General features: G+C 53.7%; 1 long non-coding RNA gene across 2 annotated transcripts in view; it reads left to right on the top strand.

Annotated features, from left to right (window-relative positions):
• LOC146810047 (uncharacterized) overlaps positions 1–19,963 on the top strand; it is a 32,350-nt gene extending 12,387 nt beyond the window's left edge. For both annotated transcript variants that reach the window (XR_014965626.1, XR_014965627.1), the window contains exons 2-3: positions 18,534–18,913; positions 19,622–19,963. This is a non-coding gene — a long non-coding RNA (uncharacterized LOC146810047). The remainder of the gene's footprint in view (positions 1–18,533; positions 18,914–19,621) is intronic.
• The last annotated feature ends 552 nt before the right edge of the window (positions 19,964–20,515 follow it).

The following is a 20,515-nucleotide window of genomic DNA, read 5'->3' as shown; positions in this document are numbered from 1 at the left end:
AGTCCGCCATGCAAGCCGGCAATGCCTCCCTCGGATTCGATAAAGATAGTAACACGTCGTCCGCGTAGAGGCTGATGGTGTGAACATGCCCCCCAAACTTAATTCCGGAGATTCCTGGATTTTGCCTGATCTTCTGGGCAAGGGGTTCCATATATGCGGCAAAAAGCAGTGGCGACAACGGACACCCCTGCCTCGTGCCCCGCGCTATAGGGAGGCTAGAGGACGTGTGGCCATTCACCTGAACCATCGCAGACGGAAATTTATAGTAATTAAAAATATGGGTGCGAAATTTCTCTCCCAACCCCATCCGTAGCAACACCTGCTCCAAATAGGGCCAATGAACACGGTCAAACGCCTTTTCAGCGTCGATCGTGAGCAACATATATTCTCCCGCCGTACGGGAGGCTTTTCCAACCAAATGCAGGACTCGTTTCGTGTTGTCGGGGGCTTGGCGCTCTGGGATGAACCCCGCCTGCTCTGGGTCGATTAGGTCTGGCATATAAGACGCCAGCCGACCGGCCAGTATTCCCGAGTAGACCTTAAGATCGACGTTCAACAGCGAGATGGGACGGTACGCTCCACAGCGAGTCCGATCTTTCCCCGGCTTGGAGATGACTGCTATGTGGGCCCCCAAGAGGTCCGGGGGGATCGCTCCCGCGGCCGAGAAGGAATTGAAGAGCCGGGTGAGAAGGGGCGCCAGCAAGGTACAAAACTTCTTATAAAAGATGGCGGTAAAGCCATCCGGCCCTGGGGCTTTCGCCGGTTTCAACTGGGAGATAGCAGCAATCACTTCCTCAGGACGGATGTCTCCATCCAGCTGATCCGCCTGGAGCTTGGACAGAGTTGGGAGCGTGACCGAGTCTAGAAAGGCCGCCCTATTGGCCAATGGGGAGCCAGCATATAGGTTAGCGTAATATGCACGGAATGCCTCGGCTATGTCCCTGTCTTCGGTAACTCTCGTACCGTCCTCCTGGCAGATCTCGCGGACCCCTTGGCGTTTCCGGACCTCCCGGAGCTTGTGGGCGAGAAGGCGCCCGCACCTATCCCCTCCTGTGTAATAGGCATGTTTTAAACATAAGGCAGCGTATTCCGCTCTATCCTGATCAAGAGCCGCCAGCTGCTGTCGTATGGCTTTAAGCTGACGCCATACCCTCAGGGCGCCCGTCCTCTGATGCATTTGCTCCAACTCCTTAGTTTTTTGTGTAAGTTCCTCCCGCTTGCGTCGGCGCTCTGAATTGTCGGCAGCCGAGATAGCAATAAACTCTCCCCTGAGGACCGCCTTCATCGCCGCCCACTGTGTCGCTAATGTTGTGTCGGTGTTGGCGTTGTGTGCAATAAAATTAGTGATCGACCTACGAATCTGCCCCATCACGTCCTCCCGGTGTAGCAGAGTGTCACTGAGGCGCCATACCCTGTCCGGCCGCACCACCGGCGGCAGAGTCAAAGTAGTAAACACCGGAGCGTGGTCGGAAAGAGAAGCCACCCCTATCTCTACCGCCGATGCCATCCCTCTGACCGCGGGAGAAACCAAGAGGTAATCCAGCAGCGCATATGTCTTATGTGCATGAGAATAATAAAAGAATTCCTGACTCTGAGGGTGGAGACTGCGCCACAAATCGTCTAGCCCCAAGTCCCATAGCCGGTCAAGGCCTGCCGCCGAGAGTGCACCAGTCTGATGCGTGCGCTGACAAGATCTATCTTGTATGTTATCAAAAACAAGATTCAGATCTCCCCCCAAGAGAATATGGCGGTCGCTCGTGGTCGTGACTTCCGTGAGGGCGGACTGCAAAAAGCGCTCCTGACCCTCATTAGGGGCGTATAGAGCCGATGGTGAAGGTCAAGGCTCCCAGGGCAAACCTGTAAACCAATAGCCGTCCTCTGATTTGCGCCTCTTTCTGCAGAACTTTCCCCCTAAACCGCTGGGCCACCAAGATTGCCACCCCCACCGCCTTGGTGAGGCTCGAAGAAAAGAGTTGTATCGGAAATTTTCGGGACCTGAGCCGGTGACAGTCTTGAGCTAATAGGTGGGTCTCCTGAAGGAGACAGATATCGGCCTGTGAGTTCTCCAAACAGGACAGCACGGCTCTGCGCTTCACCGGGTTGTTAAGCTCCCTAACATTGAATGTTAATACTTTAAGTGTGTGTGGCGCCATTCATTCCATCTAGCAATCTCAGGGAACGCAAAGTGAACAGTGCATCATGTGCAAGGGGAAGGTGCCATGGACGAGCGATGTGTGCTCCCCGTGTCTTTGCGTTCGTCACAACCCCACCCCTTGGTAGACGTGGAACCCCGTGCCCTCCCTCAACCAACCCCCCCCAACCCCTACCCGAACATCCCAACATTTGAACAGCAAAAGTCTAGAACCAGTGTCCTCCACCTTCCGGTGGATGGTAAGGAAGCAACGTGGAGTAAGGTATCACAAGAAGAAGGCCCCCCTCCCGCAGGCGGCCCGCTCAGAAACCCAGTAATTAAGCCGGCTGCCATTGTCACACATCTCCGCTGGGTGAAGGGCTGCACAGACCCGCGGAGACAGTCTCTAGCGCCGCTTGCTGTCCTCTGAGAATCTCCGCTACTGGAGGTTTCTTAGCGCGCTTACGACAGCCCTGTTGACGCCACCCAGGCCCGGCCGTCTTTGCTTCCAGTGGGCCCCCCTCAGCCCCGTTGTCTTCCGCCGGTAAATCCACCCCCAACAGCTTTGCCGCCTCCGACAAGGACCACAATTGGTAGAGGGTGTTGTCAATGCGGAACACCAGGCGGAAGGGATGCCCCCAGCTATACTGAATGTTGCGCTGCTGAAGGTGCGCCGTAAATGGCTTGAAAAGTCTACGTTTATGGAGCGTGAGGGCCGATAGATTCTGGTACAGAACCGGCGCGTGGTCCCGGAACTTCACTGGGTGTTTTTGACGAGCTTTACGAAGTATGTCCTCTTTGGTGCGGTAGTCTTGCACGTACACTAAAATGTCGGACGGAGTGGCGGACGAGGGCCTCGGGGGGCCTACCCTATGTGCCCGGTCGATCCGCAACTCTGACTCCAGTGGGCGATCCAGGATATGATTACAGAGTTCTCTCGTGAAATCAAATAGGTCTTTCGAGTCCTCGGTTATCTGCACTGCTTGGATGCGTATATTGTGGCGCCGAGACCGGTTTTTCAGGTCTTCTACGTGCGACTGGAGGTCAACTTCCTGGTCATGGATCCGGATGATCTCTTGTTGTAGCGCCGCCAGTTCTGTGTCGCGCCCATCACTTTTGTCTTCCAGCGCGGCGACCCTTTCCCCGATACCGTCCACATCCCTGCGAACTTCTTTAAGCTCCGCCGTGAATTCTTTTTGAAGATTTTGAATATCAGCTCTCAGACCAGTGAACATGGATTCTAGAAAGGACTTGGTGATCAGTTCAGCTCTATACGTCTGCGTGGGTGGGGGACCAGACGCTCCCGCCGCCATGACGCCAGTCGTGGGCACCGCCTGTGTCTTTGCAAACAGTTGTTTCAATGTCTTGTCCTTGCGGCCCTTCGGGGGCCCATAACTTGCCCCTGTCACCCCCACCGGCTCGCCCGGGGTGAGTCGCAACCCCGCCCGGCAGCTATCCAGTGCCGGCAGCCCGTCTGCCTCAATCAGCTCCGCCGCTCCCGCCGTCTAGTCCACTCAGGCGGGTCTCACTCCGGATGTCAAGCCCCTGCGATTTACAATGCTGCCCCAGATGCAGCCCTGGAGCTATGCTCCCGATTACTCTCCTCCAGAGTGCTCCGCCGTGGTAAACCGCCCACCGGGCGTCAAGGGCCGTCCAGCCGCGCCGAGTTTCCAAACCTGCTCCAACAGCCCAGCGGTACCCAGCCCTCCTCAGCAGGCTCCCGGGTGGAGCAGGGTCCTACAATGCTTCCCCATACACCCCCCCCCCCCCCGGGGGCGGGCCCCACCTTGAGTCTCCACACTGCTGCCCGCCACTCGGGTGCCCCCAACGGCCATCAGTACTGTCACTCACCGGTAGGTCGCACTCCGAGACGACGGGCCCCAGCCTCGATGCTATGCAGCCCGCTTCGCGGGGTGTGTAGGTCCCTTACGGGATGCCAAGTGTGCGTGGAGCCTGTTAGTCTCTGGGCGCTGCACAGGGGTCTACCCCCTGTTCCCGTACGTGTGCTGCCAAGATCCAGGCCCAGTCAGGGGAGCCTCGGGCCTCCTATCGCGGATCCCCCGCCGAACACCGCTGGGTCCCTCACTGGCAGCGTCGACCGCAGCTCCCACTTCCAGAGCCTTCGTTTGCCTGACCGCCGTAGGGGCAGGAGGGCCCGTCCATATAGTTGGCCCCTCCACCAGCTCCGGGACCGTCCAATCGCTGTGGAACTGCCTCACAATGGCGGGCCGGGTCTCTCCGGGGCCTCTGCACCAGGCCCCCGCCTGCTGGCTCCACATTTCGGGCCTGGGCAAAACCCCAGCGCATTACCAGATGGCATTCCCCGGTCCCATCGCCGCGCATCTCACCTCTGCGGAGCCCGCCAGACCCCTTCCGGACTCCACGTGTACACGGAGCCCGCCGGCCCCCAGGCGCTGCACCTGGATCAGACCCCCGTCTTCGTAGGCGTGCTGCCAAGCCTCAGACTTTAGTGAGGGGCACCTCCAGCCTCCCGCCGTCGCCTCCTTCCGTCAACCACCGGTTCTCCCGCAGTTGGCGCCGACAGCAGCCTTCCGCCTCAGAGCGCTCACTTGCCTGTCCAGTGGTGGGGCGGGGGGTCCCGTCAGGGTCGCTGAGCCCTCAACCTGCTCCGGGACCACCGAGTCACTGCGGCTTCCCCGAGGCGGCAGGCCTGCGCCACGCCCCTCTTGGTCCGCCGCGCCGGTTCTGCCTCCGCTGGTTCCTCTACTCAGGGGCAGGCAAGAGTCCCCCACTGTACAGCCCGTTTCAGCAAACCTCTCTTCCGGGGGTTACGTTGCTGCTGATCAGTCCCCGCTGTCTCCGCCCGGCCGCCGCTGCTGCGAGGCCGTGCCGCCTTCCACCCAGGCCTCCGGCTCTCGGGTCCGCTCTTCGCCCCGTCCGGCCTGGCCCAGGGCACCAGGGTTCCACTGCTCGGGGCGGCTGAGATCCCCACGCAGCTCGGCCCGCCTCACCGGTCTCCCTCCCGGGGGCCGCGTCGTGGTAGACCAACCCCGGATGATCCTGCTCGGCCTCCGTTGCGTCCAGGCCGAGCCTTCTCTCAGCCAGGCCACTGCTTCGCGGGCCTGCTCTCCGCTCCTTGCGTTCGGGCCCCGGGAGACAGGTCCGCGCCAGGCTACCGCTCTCGCGTCTCCGCTGTCACCGACGGCACCCGCTGGGTCAAGGCCTTAGGCATCCGCCAGCTGAAAACGGCCGATCGCCGCTGCTATGCTGGGCCGCCCGCGGGAGAGGCAGAACAACACGTCCGCCATCTTAACCACGCCCCCATAACCCATATTCAAAGCACTATGGGGCATGTGTGTTTGAAGCGCCTAATAGGCACCGTGAGTAGTTGGAATTACAAGGGAATGGTATATGTAAATAAGCCATCGGAAGGGTCAACAGTGTACGGTGTGCCTACAACCCAAGATTGTGCGTAGCATGTGCTAGGGAGATATAAAGCAGGTGTGTATGGACAGAGGTGGTACACAGGGCAGTGGCTCCATGGGTACAGTGGGACACCCCTGGTAGGTGATGGTCAGACACACTAAGATGTTTGATGCTTTCAGTTTAGGCTATTCCACGGGATATTGTCGTTCAGGCCTGTCCTGTGGGTAGAAAGACGGTATATCCAGCGTTGTTCTTTCTGCAGTAGTAATCTGTCATTGGTGGTGTTTTGACAATCAATGTGTTCTATGACTGTCCATCTCAAGTCATTAGGTGTATGGGCTGTTGTGATGCAATGATCGGTCAGTCTGCTCAGGTTCTTTCTGCATCGTATTGTGCTGCGGTGTTCTAAGATACGAGTTCTTACTTTGAGTCTGGTCATGCCTACATAACGTAATTTGCAGGGGCATTCGATGAGGTAGATGACATTGTTGGAGTTACAGTTTGTGTGCCTCATCTGGTGCCAGTTTTTTCCTATCTCCAGGTCCAAGGTTCTGGTGGCCTGGGTTAGATGGCAAACGCTACAGTCTCCAAAGGGATAGTGGCCCACTATACCAGGGAGGCCCCAGGCGTTAAGTATTGTGCTGGTAACTGGTGTCGGCTTTCTCTTGGGTCTAGTGGAGACGAGGCGGTCTCGCAAGCTTCCTGCTTTTTTGTAGGCAAAGTGTGGGGGTCCCATGTGAGTGTGCCAGTGTTAAGTATACACCAGTTTTTCTTGATTATTTTGGCCACTTGGTTAGAGGCCGCATTATATGTTGTCACGCAGGTTAGAGGAGTGGTCGTGTTTTCTCGTCTGCTGTGTTCCAGAAGGGCTTCTCTGGGCTGGTTGCATGCCCGTTTCATAGTAGTTTGGATGATTTTGTTTGGATACCACGGATCTTACCATTTTTTTTTGCCAGAGCAGTTGACTGTTTCTTGTAGTCCTGAGTGAGGCTGAAATTGCGAAGGATGCGCAGTAATTGACCGTAGGGGAGGTTTTCCCTAAGTGGCCTGGGGTGGAAACTACCAAATTGAAGTAAGGAGTTTCTGGATGTGGGTTTTTGGTAGGTAGTCTTCTGGACTTTCCCATCCACTGCCTCTATATTGAGGTCCAGGAATGCAATTTTAGAGGTGCTGGTGCTGCTGGTAAAGCGCAGGAACGGGTCACTTTCATTCAGCCATGTGAGAAAGGTAGTAAGGGAATCATTGGTTCCTGTCCATACCATGAGGATGTCGTCTATATATTGACGCCAGAATTGAATGTTGGTTTGGTATGGATTGTTGTCCGGGAGAATATGTTCCTTCTCAAAGTGGTAGACGTAAAGACCAGCCACACTGGGGGCAAAAACGCTGCCCATGGATGTTCCATTCGTCTGTAAATAAAATTCCCCTTCAAACTTAAAATAGTTCTCCTTAAGTGCTAGAGTGGCACATTGTAAAATGAATTCTCTAGGGGTTATGTATTCTCAGGTGGTTTCTTGTAGCATAGTTCTCAGGACCCTGAGGGTGTCGTCCTATGGGAGGCTTGTGTACAAGCTCTCGATGTCCAGTCCCACCAGGAGTTGGGACATGGATCAAAGTTAATGTCCTTGATCAGATTTAGTAGGTGTTTTGTGTCCTTGATGTAAGTGGAGGACTTCTGCACCATGGGGTTAAGAAAAAAGTTGCAGAAGCGTGACAAGGGCTCCAGTAAGGAATTGATCCCTGACACAATTGGGCGTCCTGGAAATGGTCTTATTTCCTTGTGGATTTTCGGTACCGTGTAGAAGTACGGTATTTTGGCTTTCTTGGCGCAGAGCAAATCAGCTTCTTGCTTGGAGATCTTGTTGTGGGCCTCCGCCGTTTCAACCAGCGAGATGATTGTATTCCGGAGTGTTGTTGTTGGGTCCACCTTAAGGCGTCTGTAATTTCTGGCGTCACTCAAAAGTCTTCTGCACTCGTTGGTGTAATCAATCTTGTTCTGGATAACTTTACATCCTCCCTGGTCAGTCGGTTTAATGACAATAAGGGGGTTGTCCTGGAAGTTGGGTACAGCTTCCCTTACTCTGTTAGTGAAGTTTTTGAAGGGTTTAGGTTTATTGAGTCCCTCTATTTGGTTGAATACTGCTTGTTCAAACGTGGTTACTTCAAACGGGGTACATGAAGGTGGGGGGAGGAAGGTGGACTTTGGTCTGAGTCATGTTTCATTAGGGAGCTGAGTAGGTTCTGTAGGTGGTAGCTTCTCAAAGAATGCCTTCAGCTTCAGTTTACGGAAGAATTCTGCCACTTCCGCATGGAGATGGAATTTATCTAGGCGAGTTGTTGGTACAAAAGACAGTCCTTTGTTAAGAACCTCTTCCTCTATGGGTGTGAGCAAAGTGTTGGACAGGTTGAACACCAGGGTGGGCGTTTGTTGATTACTCCCAGTTATCGCATGCCGCTGTGTCCTGGTTGTGGTTCCTTTATTTTGCTTCGGGTGGTGGCACCTGCCGGTCCTTCCTCGTCCGTCCAGTGAACCTGTGGTTGATTTTGTCTCCTTACTCGTGATTGGCGACCTCTCCGTTGGTTGAGTTGGTAGTAGGCCTGCTGTCCAGGTTGGTACATGGGTGGCCATCCGAAGAAAGGGTTCTGGGGTGGGTGACTGAATAGTGGTGGTCCGTAATTTTGGCTTTGATGAGGGTATGTGCCCCATGGTTGTCGCCATTTGGGAGCTCTTCCTCTATTTCTGGTGTTCTGTAGGCTGCCAGTGCTGGAGCTGCTTGAGAGTGAGCTGTTGGATAGAAGTTCCTTTTTATTTGGTGCTACGTAGTTGAGGTCTCCCTAGAAGACGCAGTGTTCAGAATCAATGGTGATGGCGGCGATGAATTCATTGATGTGGTTGTTGAAATAAAGGAGAAATGTGGCACTCACGTGTAAATAGTTTGGTAAAAAAACTAAGAACTGGGGGGCATATGTATGAAACCAAATTTTAGTCGCAAGCGCTGCGAATCCCAAAAAACAGCGTTTGCGACTAAATATTCGCAATTTCATATGTATGACACACATTCCTTGTGCAAATTAAGAAATCGCTAAATTAGCGATTTCTTAGGCTGCGAAACTCCAAAATTGCGATTATACTTGCGATTTGTTAAATTGCGATATTCTCAATTTGCGAAATTCGCAAAAAGGATATCGCAAATTAAGAACTCGCAAGCAAATGTATTAAAAACTCGCTAATTAACACCAAGTGCATGCAGGTGGTAAACAGGTGCAAGGTACTTAAACCACCCCACAATGCAACAGAACAAACCACAATGACAGCACTGTTTGTGATAGCCAGGAGGCTGCTTATTCGGGCTCTTGCACAGAGGAGAATGAGACAGGAACGTATATTCAGGCTGCGCATCACTCTGTTCCAGCACACTGAAGAGGACATCCATGACAAGTACAGGCTGCACCCACAGACCATATAGGACCTGATGGAGGAGCTGAAACCCTACTTGGAACACCCTACACGCAGGACACAAACCATTCCCACACATGTGCAGGTCCTGTGCTCCCTGCACCTCCTGGCGTCAGGGAGTTTTCAACGGGTCATAGCAGAGGTTGGTGGGGTGTCACAGAGTGCACTTTTGCGCTTCTTTCATGCCTTTCTAGATGCAATGCTACAGAGGCTCTCACATCACATATACTTTCCCACCACCCAACAGGCATTACAGCAAACAAAACTTGACTTCTACCAGATTGCACGTTTCCCCCACGTCATTGGCTGCATCGATGGGACCCATGTTGCCATCACACCCCCATCAGCAACTGAATATGTCTACAGAAACCGTAAATGCTACCATTCCCTCAATATACATATTGTGTGTGTTGGAAAACCACTCCCACACTAGAAGGGGTGGTGGTGGTCTTCCGGACACACTGTGGTAGCTTGGCTCGAGTGGTCAGGAAACAGGCGCAGTGCTAAGCATACAATATACCCATACAATAACCATGCGTGCATCCGTTCCAAAAACGACTCTACACCGTAAAAATTATGAAAATATTCTTCTTTATCTTTTTCTCTTAGTTGCTGATTGGAAAAATAAATAAGACAATCACAATATACAAATTTAAATAGTGCAGGTCAAATAAATACTGGCTGTTTGATGAAATAAATAGGGGTGATCATAAATAACAGGGCATAAATACAAGTGCAATATATACAGACAATTAAATACTTTGAGGCAATAAATACTGTACCAATAAATATTGTACACCATCAAGTCCTGTGGACCTATAAATATAGTGCAGCAATAAATAGGTAAAAATTCAATAAATACAGTACCCCCAATAAATAATTAAAAGTATACAGCAACACTCATGTAATCAGATGACACTTCAATTCTTAAGGGCAGATTTGGCCCAGGCACAGCTTGTAGGGTTGTGGAAGGCTTGAGGGGGGCTACTCCCTGGCTGGGACAAGGCTGAGGCCTAAGCTGAGGTAGATCAAAGGGGGGAATACCAGTGCCCTGGCTTTCTCTCTCCACACAACCTCTCTAGGTTAGTCCCAGTTCACCCCTTGCACAGTCAGGTTGGTTTCAGCACCTCCCTAGCCCCTTAGAGCAGTCTCTCAGGTCTCCACAGGGCCTTAGGCGCCCTCTACTCCACTTACTGCCCTTTTTCTGATGTTCCGACGCCGCTGGAGTCGTGTCGACGCCGTGAGGCGGTTCCGGTTCGGTCTCGGCGGCCTCGGCACAATGTCAGTTCTTTGACGACGCCGGTAGGCGGTTCCGGTCCGATGTCGGTGGCCTCGGTTCGATCTCGACCTCCGGTTCGACGGCGTCGGGCAGTCTCTCCACGATGTCGACTTCGGGGCGGCTCCGGTCCGATGGCGCTCTCGGCTCCGATGACGTCAGCCGGCCTGGCCTCGATGTCGACTTCCGGCGACTCCGGGGTGCGATCCTCACCCCCGACCTCCGGTGCTCCTCCACACAGGTTCCGGGCGTCTCCGGAGTGCGATCCTCACTCCCGACCTCCGGTGCTCCTCTACCTCGGTCTCCGACGACTCCGGAGGGCGGACTTCACTCCTCCGATGACGCCGCTCGCTCGACCTCGGTTCACTTCCTCCTCGACCTCTGGTATTCCTCACGACCTCCGTCGGCGCCCTCTCACGACCTCAGGCGGCTCCGGGTACGACGTCTGCTACTTCAGTCAGCGCCGCTTCTCCACCTCGGGCTCCAGGTCTTCAGGCTACTCGACGCCCGACTCCAGGGAAACCAGTTCTCAGGTCAGAATCTTGCTGTTTTCTTGGTTCTAAGGCCTGTTCCTGCTGTCCAGGTCCTTAGGATAAGTTTCTTCTGTCTTCTTCCCACACAGGGCTATAGGCTGGGATCCATCAGTAGGGACAAGTATCAAGGGTGGGTTTATGGACCCCACTCCAGGCACAAGTTTCCACCCCTGCTGCTTCACTCCTTCCTCCTTCACTGTTGTGCTCCTCTCTCTTCACCAGTCAGGTGCCAACTGCCAGCTCCAACTGCCAACTGCCTCTCTTATCCTCCCAACATTCTAAACGGTCTCCAACTGTCACAGAGTTCTGGAATCTCCTGGAATGTTCTGGAAGGTGCTGGTAGGTTCCAGTGGATGCTGGTGATGTCACAGGTGGCCACCATCTTGTGCTCCAGGCCCTCAGACAGAAGTTTCAGGGGTAGCTAAAATGGCTCCCTGAATCTGCAGCAACACGAAAAAGTCTGGTGGTTCCCAAAAAGGAAAAAATTCAAACAGGGTTTGAGGCAAAAGTGGGACAAAATAAATAATGATGAGGAGGGACCACCCAAAGGGCTGACAGGTCTAACACGCGTCCCCCCCAGCTGAAAGTGGGGAGAGCTACCCAACCCCTTGGGAGTTCTCATCACTAAGGCGGAAATACCTTGAGAGACCGTCTGCATTGGCGTGGTCCACTCCAGGCCGATGTTCCACCTGAAAGTCCATCCCCTGTAGGGAAATAGACCACCTCAACAACTTGGGATTCTCCCCCTTCATTTGCATCAGCCAACGAAGGGGTCTGTGGTCGGTCTGAACTAGGAAGTGCGAGCCAAACAGGTATGGCCGCAACTTCTTCAGAGCCCATACCACTGCAAAGGCTTCACGCTCTATTGCACTCCACTTCTGTTCCCTGGGAAGTAGTCTCCTGGATAGGAAGACCACGGGTTGATCCAGACCCTCTTCGTTGAGTTGCGATAACACTGCCCCAATGCCATGTTCTGATGCATCTGTCTGGACAATGAACTTCTTGGAAAAGTCTGGGGCCCTTAAGACCGGGGCCTCGCACATGGCTTTCTTCAATTTCTCAAAGGCTTGCTGACAAGCCTCCGTCCAGACTACCCGTCGAGGTTGTTTCTTGGACGTGAGCTCCGTGAGGGGGGCTACGATGGTACCGTACCCCTTCACGAAGCGGCGATAGTATCCCGTGAGGCCCAAAAATGCTCGGACCTCAGTCTGTGTCTTGGGGGGTTCCCAGGCCATGATGGCCTCGATCTTCGCCTGGAGGGGTTGCACCGTTCCCCTACCCACCAAGTGTCCAAGGTACACTACCGACCCCTGCCCGATCTGGCACTTGCTGGCCTTGATCGTCAATCCAGCTTGTCTCAGGGCCTGGAGAACAGCTTGCAGGTGACGCAAGTGATCCTCCCAGCTGCTACTGAAGACGGCTATGTCATCCAGATAAGCAGCAGAGAAACTCTCCATTCCGGTGAGGATCTGGTTTACCAGGCGCTGAAACGTGGCAGGTGCGTTCTTGAGCCCAAAGGGCATCACACAGAACTGGTAGTGGCCATTGGGCGTGGAGAAGGCTGACCTTTCCCTTGCTCCATCAGTCAAAGAGATCTGCCAGTACCCAGAGGTAAGGTCAAAGGTACTTAGATATTGGGCAGCTCCCAGCCGGTCAATCAATTCATCCGCCCTAGGGATCGGATGAGCATCAGTTTTTGTCACTGAATTCAGTCCCCGGTAGTCCACACAGAACCTCAGTTCTGGTTGGGCACCCGGTGGTGCAGCTTTCGGTACTAACACCACCGGACTGGACCAGGGGCTGCTAGAAGGTTCAATCACTCCTAGCTCCAGCATCTTAGTGACTTCACTATGAATGCTGGCCTTCACCTTGTCTGACATCCGGTAGATCTTGGACTTCACAGGTGGGCTGTCTCCTGTGTCCACGTCATGGACGCACAGGTGAGTCCTACCCGGGACAAGGGAGAACAACGCAGAGTACTGCCCCAGGGCCTGGCGACAGTCCTCCTGCTGTTCAGGAGTTAGAGATGGGGAGAGAATCACTCCCTCCACCGACCCATCCTTCTCTTGAGACGCAAACAGATCAGGGAGAGGCTCGCTTTCCACGTCCTCTCCTCCGTCAGTCACCATCATCAAGATGACTTCGGGCCTCTCGTGGTGGGGTTTGAGGCGGTTGGCATGCAGCACCCGCAGGGGCTGACGAGGGGTCTTCAGGTCCACCAAGTAGGTAGCCTTACCCTTCTTCTCCAACACCTCAAAGGGTCCTGACCAGCGATCCTGGAGGGCACTAAGCTCTCCTGGTTCGATCACCCACACCTTCTGGCCAGGCTCCAACTCCACCGGGTGAGCGTTGTGGTCATACCACGCCTTCATTACTGCTTGGCTGGCTTCCAAGTTGTCAGAAGCTTGCTTCCACAACTTAGCCATTTGGCTCCGGAAGGCCAGCATGTAGCTCACCACATCCTGGGGGAGCTTTCTGGGAGTTCTTTCCCATCCGTCTCTCACCAGGTTAAGAGGTCCACGTACAGGGTGCCCATACAGAAGCTCGAAGGGGCTGAAGCCCACTCCCTTCTGTGGCACTTCCCTGTAGGAAAAAAGTAAACAGGGTAGGAGGACGTCCCATTTCCTCCGCAGGCTTTCAGGCAGACTTCTGATCATGCCTTTTAAGGTTTTGTTAAACCTTTCCACTAGACCATTTGTCTGGGGGTGGTAAGGAGTGGTGAACCGGTAGGTCACTCCACACTCCTTCCACATTGCCCGCATATATGCTGACATGAAGTTGGTCCCCCTGTCGGACACAACTTCCTTGGGAAAACCCACTCGGGTAAAGATTCCCATCAGGGCCCTAGCCACAACAGGTGCTGTTATGGTCCTCAGAGGTATTGCCTCTGGGTACCGTGTGGCATGATCCACCAGAACCAGGATAAACCTGTGACCAGCTGTAGTTGGTGGATCTAATGGACCCACAATGTCGATGCCCACCCTTTCAAAGGGGGTGCTAACGACAGGAAGTGGTTCCAGGGGAGCTTTCAGCTTCACCCCTGTTTTCCCACTGGCTTGGCAAGACACACATGTCCGGCAGTAGGTATCGGACGACACTTTCATCTGAGGCCAATAAAAGTGTGGGACAAGACGGGCGAAGGTCTTGTCTTGCCCCAGGTGTCCTGCCAATGGTATCTCGTGAGCCAACTCCAGAAGGAAGGCTCGATAACGTTGAGGAACTACCAAGGCTCGTGACGATCCATGTAGGGGTGCCTTGGGTTCACTGTAGAGGAGGCCATCCTCCCAGTAAACACTGTAGTTCCCTTCAACGTTCCCTGCTGCCTGGGCTTCGGCCTGTCGCCTCAGCCCCTCAAGGGTAGGGCACTCCCTCTGGCCCTGGCAGAATTCCTCCCTGGACGGGCCTCCCTCCACGTGCCACTCGGCCGGGATGGGTAAGTCCTCCAGGTTGGTAACGTCCCCCTCCGCAGACTCCTGGCCCACCACCTCCGGTGGCCTATCCGTCCTACGGGGTGGAGACGCCGAGGCAGGCTCCTCCTGTCCTCGGTTCTTCCCTTGACTGGCAGCTGGCTGGGCCTTTGTTCCAGGCTCCAGCCGGAATGAACTCCCTCTTCGGGTAGTCTCGGACCTTGTGCTAACACAGGCCCAGTCAGGTGTACCCAGCATCTCGGTGTGAGTCCGGTATTCCACCTCCTTCCAAGCGTTGTGCTCCATGTCATTGCCCAGCAGACAATCGACTGGCACGGCAGGGCTTACGGCAACTCGAAGTGAACCTGCAACCCCCCCCCATTCAAAGGGAACCTCGGCCACGGGATAGTGACCTGTTCTGCCGTCAGCCATCGCGGCTGGGTGGAGTACATCGGGAATTACCTGCTCTGGAGACACCAGCTGGCTACGCACCATAGTCATACTGGCTCCTGTGTCTCTCAGAGCCTCCCCTCTTTGGCCGTTGATGGTGATCCACTGCCCATACTTTGCGGTATTTGCGGGCACCTGGATCTTAGGAACCATCTCCCGTTCTCCCAGGGACACTAAAGTGACACCCGCCCACTCCCTTCCCTTAGTTAAGGGCATCTCCTCCCCGAGCACTACACTAGCTACTCCGGGGGGCTTTCCTCCAGTGGGAGGGGGTGATCGTTTCTGACACTTCGGATCTCCTTTATAGTGTCCAACGCCACCGCACTCGTAGCAATGGACAACCCTTGGCTGCTGACTCTGGCCAGGATTAGGGTTTCTGGGTGGGTTAGCCTTAGAGGTGAATCCTGTTCCCTTCCCTTGGAAGTTATTTTGGGGGCCTTTGGAGAACTCCTTTTTCTTTTCCCCTCCCTCTTTCTTCTGGGGGGCGCCCTGTCCGGCCTTTTGAGTATCCCCTCCAGTCCCCCTTGTGGACACCCGGGTACTAGCCCAAATGTCCGCCTCCTCAGCAAGCTTCCGGGGACTGGTCAGCTTGCTATCCACCAGGTGTTGCCGCAGTTCAGGGAAACATTTCTCGAGTAGGTGTTCCTTCAGTACTAGGTCAAACAGCTCCTCGTAGTTCCTTACTTCACTGCCCTGAATCCAACCTTCCAGTGCCTTCTTTGCATAGTCCAGGAAGTCCACCCAATTCTGTGTGCCCAGCTTGTGACTACCCCTGAACTTCTGTCTGTACTTTTCAGGTGTTAGTCCAAACTTTCTGATGAGCGCCAGTTTCATGGTGGGGTAGTGGGTCTGCTCATCCTCTTCGAGGGCCAATAAAGCATCCCTACCAGCTGGAGGCATGTACTTATACAATCCCCCTCCCCAGTACTTCACTGGAACCCCATGGGCCCTCAACGAGACCTCATAGGCTGCTAGCCACTTGGCGATGTCGTCACCCGCCCCATAGCTAGCTACTATGTCCTTTGGCAGGTAAGGTTTGGGTTCCCTGGTGGACTCTTGGATTTGGCTGCCACCATTAGGAACAGTTGGTGCTCCAATTCTTAGGATCTGAAGCTCTATCTCTTTCAGTCTTATCTCATGAGCCATCCTCTCTTTCTCCGTCTCATGAGCCAACCTCTGTTCCTCCTTCTCCTTCTCCAGCTTTGCTAAATCCCATGTGAGCTGTCTTTTCTCTCTCCGATCTGCTAACTCCACGCTGGTTAAGCCCCCGCTAGAGACAGTGCTGCCCTTCCTAGAAAGTGTCCTGGGCCCTGCTGACAGGTTCCCCACCTCAGGTTGGTACATCTCAGCCCCCTCGGGGTCAGGCTCTCCATCCCTGTCTTCCTCCTCAGCCTTGCTTTCTCGGCGTGCCTCCCCCCAAGCCCTTAAGCTGGTTTGGAGTGCACCCTTCTTTGCTCCTGGGGGACAGTACACCCCCTCCCGCTGGCAAAACTCCCTGAGTTGGGCCACAGTGTACGTTTCTAGATTCTCTAGTACAAACTCCATCTTGCCCACTCAGGTTAGAGGACAGGTTTTGTGCAGTAACAATGCAGGGGGGTACCTTTAATAATACCTCCTCCCACCACCAGAGTAAATTTGGAAAAAACAAAAACCCACAATTAGGAAGGCCGCTTTGAGAAAACTCCCGGTGTAGGCCTATGGACTACCCACAGTTATTGTTGAGTATACGTAGGCACATCTCTATCCCACCGCTGCCACCAATTTATGTTGGAAAACCACTCCCACACTAGAAGGGGTGGTGGTGGTCTTCCGGACACACTGTGGTAGCTTGGCTCGAGTGGTCAGGAAACAGGCGCAGTGCTAAGCATACAATATACCCATACAATAACCATGCGTGCATCCGTTCCAAAAACGACTCTACACCGTAAAAATTATGAAAATATTCTTCTTTATCTTTTTCTCTTAGTTGCTGATTGGAAAAATAAATAAGACAATCACAATATACAAATTTAAATAGTGCAGGTCAAATAAATACTGGCTGTTTGATGAAATAAATAGGGGTGATCATAAATAACAGGGCATAAATACAAGTGCAATATATACAGACAATTAAATACTTTGAGGCAATAAATACTGTACCAATAAATATTGTACACCATCAAGTCCTGTGGACCTATAAATATAGTGCAGCAATAAATAGGTAAAAATTCAATAAATACAGTACCCCCAATAAATAATTAAAAGTATACAGCAACACTCATGTAATCAGATGACACTTCAATTCTTAAGGGCAGATTTGGCCCAGGCACAGCTTGTAGGGTTGTGGAAGGCTTGAGGGGGGCTACTCCCTGGCTGGGACAAGGCTGAGGCCTAAGCTGAGGTAGATCAAAGGGGGGAATACCAGTGCCCTGGCTTTCTCTCTCCACACAACCTCTCTAGGTTAGTCCCAGTTCACCCCTTGCACAGTCAGGTTGGTTTCAGCACCTCCCTAGCCCCTTAGAGCAGTCTCTCAGGTCTCCACAGGGCCTTAGGCGCCCTCTACTCCACTTACTGCCCTTTTTCTGATGTTCCGACGCCGCTGGAGTCGTGTCGACGCCGTGAGGCGGTTCCGGTTCGGTCTCGGCGGCCTCGGCACAATGTCAGTTCTTTGACGACGCCGGTAGGCGGTTCCGGTCCGATGTCGGTGGCCTCGGTTCGATCTCGACCTCCGGTTCGACGGCGTCGGGCAGTCTCTCCACGATGTCGACTTCGGGGCGGCTCCGGTCCGATGGCGCTCTCGGCTCCGATGACGTCAGCCGGCCTGGCCTCGATGTCGACTTCCGGCGACTCCGGGGTGCGATCCTCACTCCCGACCTCCGGTGCTCCTCTACCTCGGTCTCCGACGACTCCGGAGGGCGGACTTCACTCCTCCGATGACGCCGCTCGCTCGACCTCGGTTCACTTCCTCCTCGACCTCTGGTATTCCTCACGACCTCCGTCGGCGCCCTCTCACGACCTCAGGCGGCTCCGGGTACGACGTCTGCTACTTCAGTCAGCGCCGCTTCTCCACCTCGGGCTCCAGGTCTTCAGGCTACTCGACGCCCGACTCCAGGGAAACCAGTTCTCAGGTCAGAATCTTGCTGTTTTCTTGGTTCTAAGGCCTGTTCCTGCTGTCCAGGTCCTTAGGATAAGTTTCTTCTGTCTTCTTCCCACACAGGGCTATAGGCTGGGATCCATCAGTAGGGACAAGTATCAAGGGTGGGTTTATGGACCCCACTCCAGGCACAAGTTTCCACCCCTGCTGCTTCACTCCTTCCTCCTTCACTGTTGTGCTCCTCTCTCTTCACCAGTCAGGTGCCAACTGCCAGCTCCAACTGCCAACTGCCTCTCTTATCCTCCCAACATTCTAAACGGTCTCCAACTGTCACAGAGTTCTGGAATCTCCTGGAATGTTCTGGAAGGTGCTGGTAGGTTCCAGTGGATGCTGGTGATGTCACAGGTGGCCACCATCTTGTGCTCCAGGCCCTCAGACAGAAGTTTCAGGGGTAGCTAAAATGGCTCCCTGAATCTGCAGCAACACGAAAAAGTCTGGTGGTTCCCAAAAAGGAAAAAATTCAAACAGGGTTTGAGGCAAAAGTGGGACAAAATAAATAATGATGAGGAGGGACCACCCAAAGGGCTGACAGGTCTAACAGTGTGCAACGCAAAGTATATCATCAATGACATCGTACCCAAATACCCTGGCAGTACACATGACTTTCATCTTTAGACACAGTGGAATACACAGACGTCTGAGTGCTGGAGAGTTTGGGGAGGGATACCTGCTAGGTAAAATACATGGCACACATCCATACATCCACTACATCACTGGAGGGTGGGGACATTGACTTACCTATTGTGTCTATCCCTGCAGGTGACAATGCCTATGCAGTGCGGGACTTCATCCTGACCCCGTATCTGGATCCAGCCAATGCAAGTGAGAGGAGATACAACAGGGCACACAGATCTACACGTTGCGTCATTGAGCGTACGTTTGGAATCCTTAAGAGCCGGTTCCGGTGCCTGCATAAAAGTGGAGGCACACTGCAATACAGCCCTGAGACCTGCTGTAAAATCGTGGTAAGCTGTGAAATACTCCATAACATGGCTATGAGGAAAGGCACCAGAATTGATATGACCGATACAAACACATCGGATGACGATTGCCCTGCTCCAAATGGCAGACCAGCGTCAGGAGTCGGGGCAGCTGCTGGACGCCAGAGACGGACTGAGATCACACAAAACTACTTCTAGGTGAGCAATGATGACATGAGTCAAAAAATCTTTCTAATGTGTGCTGTGTTTATTCACACTTCACAATCATTAAAAGTGTAGCTGTACCCAGCACATGTTATGCACACAGTGCAGGTGCGGCACAAGTAACTGTGCAATCTGCATAGTTGGGTTACTTCACCCTTTTTTGATTAATTGTCACTGGACAGTTCACCTCCTTCGGTGACGCATTGGTGGTGTTTGGCGTCCAGGCTGAGTGCCCTCCATGGTGTTCCTGGGTCCTGCACCCTGTCTCGAACTGCGCTGTCTTTCTCCAGGCAATGTAGGAGTGATGCTGCTCCTACTGGAGGTTTATTCACTCTCGCCAGAGGCCATGAGAGCGCTGCCACCTGAGTTGGCCATCTGCAGTTGTTCCACGGCACTGGTGACCTGTGCTAGCCCTCTGGCTATGTCCTGACAGCAGTGCGCCATTTCCACCTGCATTGTGATGCTTCTGTGTGTCAGAGTGCTGGTGGCGGTGCAGAGGCGGTTCACGGCCTTGGTATATGTGTGAAGGCGTGCATTGGCACGTCGGGCTGCCCTCTCACTGGTGGCTTGGTTGTGCCTCAGAGTGTCACACAGGTCACGGATGGCACCTGCCATGGCCATGATGCCCTCCCCCATGTTTCGCTGAGCTTTGTGAATACGGCATAGCTGCCTAATGATTGACCTCAAAGATTTACTCTGCAGGCGCTGTTCCTGCAGCATGCTGTGTTCCAGCCCAGAAAATACGGTTTCCTCCGCTTCAGTGGCAGTGCTGCTCCTGGCCCTTGACCTGCGTGTATCCTGTGGTGGAATGCTTGGCCTTGGTGTGTCCTGACTGGGCATGTGTGACACACCCTGACTCCCCTCTCTTCTGTCACTGTCCTCCCCTGTGGACGGTATGTCATCCTCAAATGGAGGCAGTGGGGGCACATGGGTGTGCTTCCTGCGCAGGATTGGTGTGTGCTCCGTATCATCACTGGAGTCCTCAGGATGTGCAGGCTCCTCTCCCTCTGCACTGTCATCACGTGCCCTGGATTGTGCTGTGGATGTAAAGGGGACTACATGAGTTTGTGTCTTTGTCTGCAATTTGCACTCAATAAAGTTTCTACAGTTTGTATCGGCTAACTTCTGACACTGTATCATTCACTTATCCCCAACCCACATGTTGTATTAGATTTCCTATGTCTCATGGACACACTGTCAGACATATTACTACAAGTTCTATGATGCATTGCTGGGTGTGCTGTAAGACGTGGACTGGAATGACATTTTGTGAGGATATTTAGCGCATTTGGGGAAGTGTGCATGGGATGGGGATCAGTGCAGATTGATTTAGCATGCATCTTACCTTGGCTGCTGGATGCAGGGTCGGAGCTGTCAATGTCAGCCACACCACCGACGCTCTCAGGCAGGAGAGTGGACTCCACAAGCTCCTCGTGGGGTGTTGGCTGTGCTGCTGTGGATGGTCCTCCCCCGGTCTGGTTTGCATCTTTTAGTCTGGCTGCCACCCTCTCCTTCGACCTCTGGCGCATATCATACCATCGCTTGCGCAATTCCTCGATGGTGCGATTGGTCACTCCCACAGCATTCACCTTCTGT

The sequence above is a fragment of the Triturus cristatus genome, chromosome 7 (genome assembly GCF_964204655.1).
Source record: "Triturus cristatus chromosome 7, aTriCri1.1, whole genome shotgun sequence".
In the NCBI taxonomy this organism is placed as follows: Eukaryota; Metazoa; Chordata; class Amphibia; order Caudata; family Salamandridae; genus Triturus; species Triturus cristatus.
The sequence above is the reverse complement of the archived record's forward strand: the minus strand, read 5'-3'. Positions and strand labels throughout refer to the sequence as shown.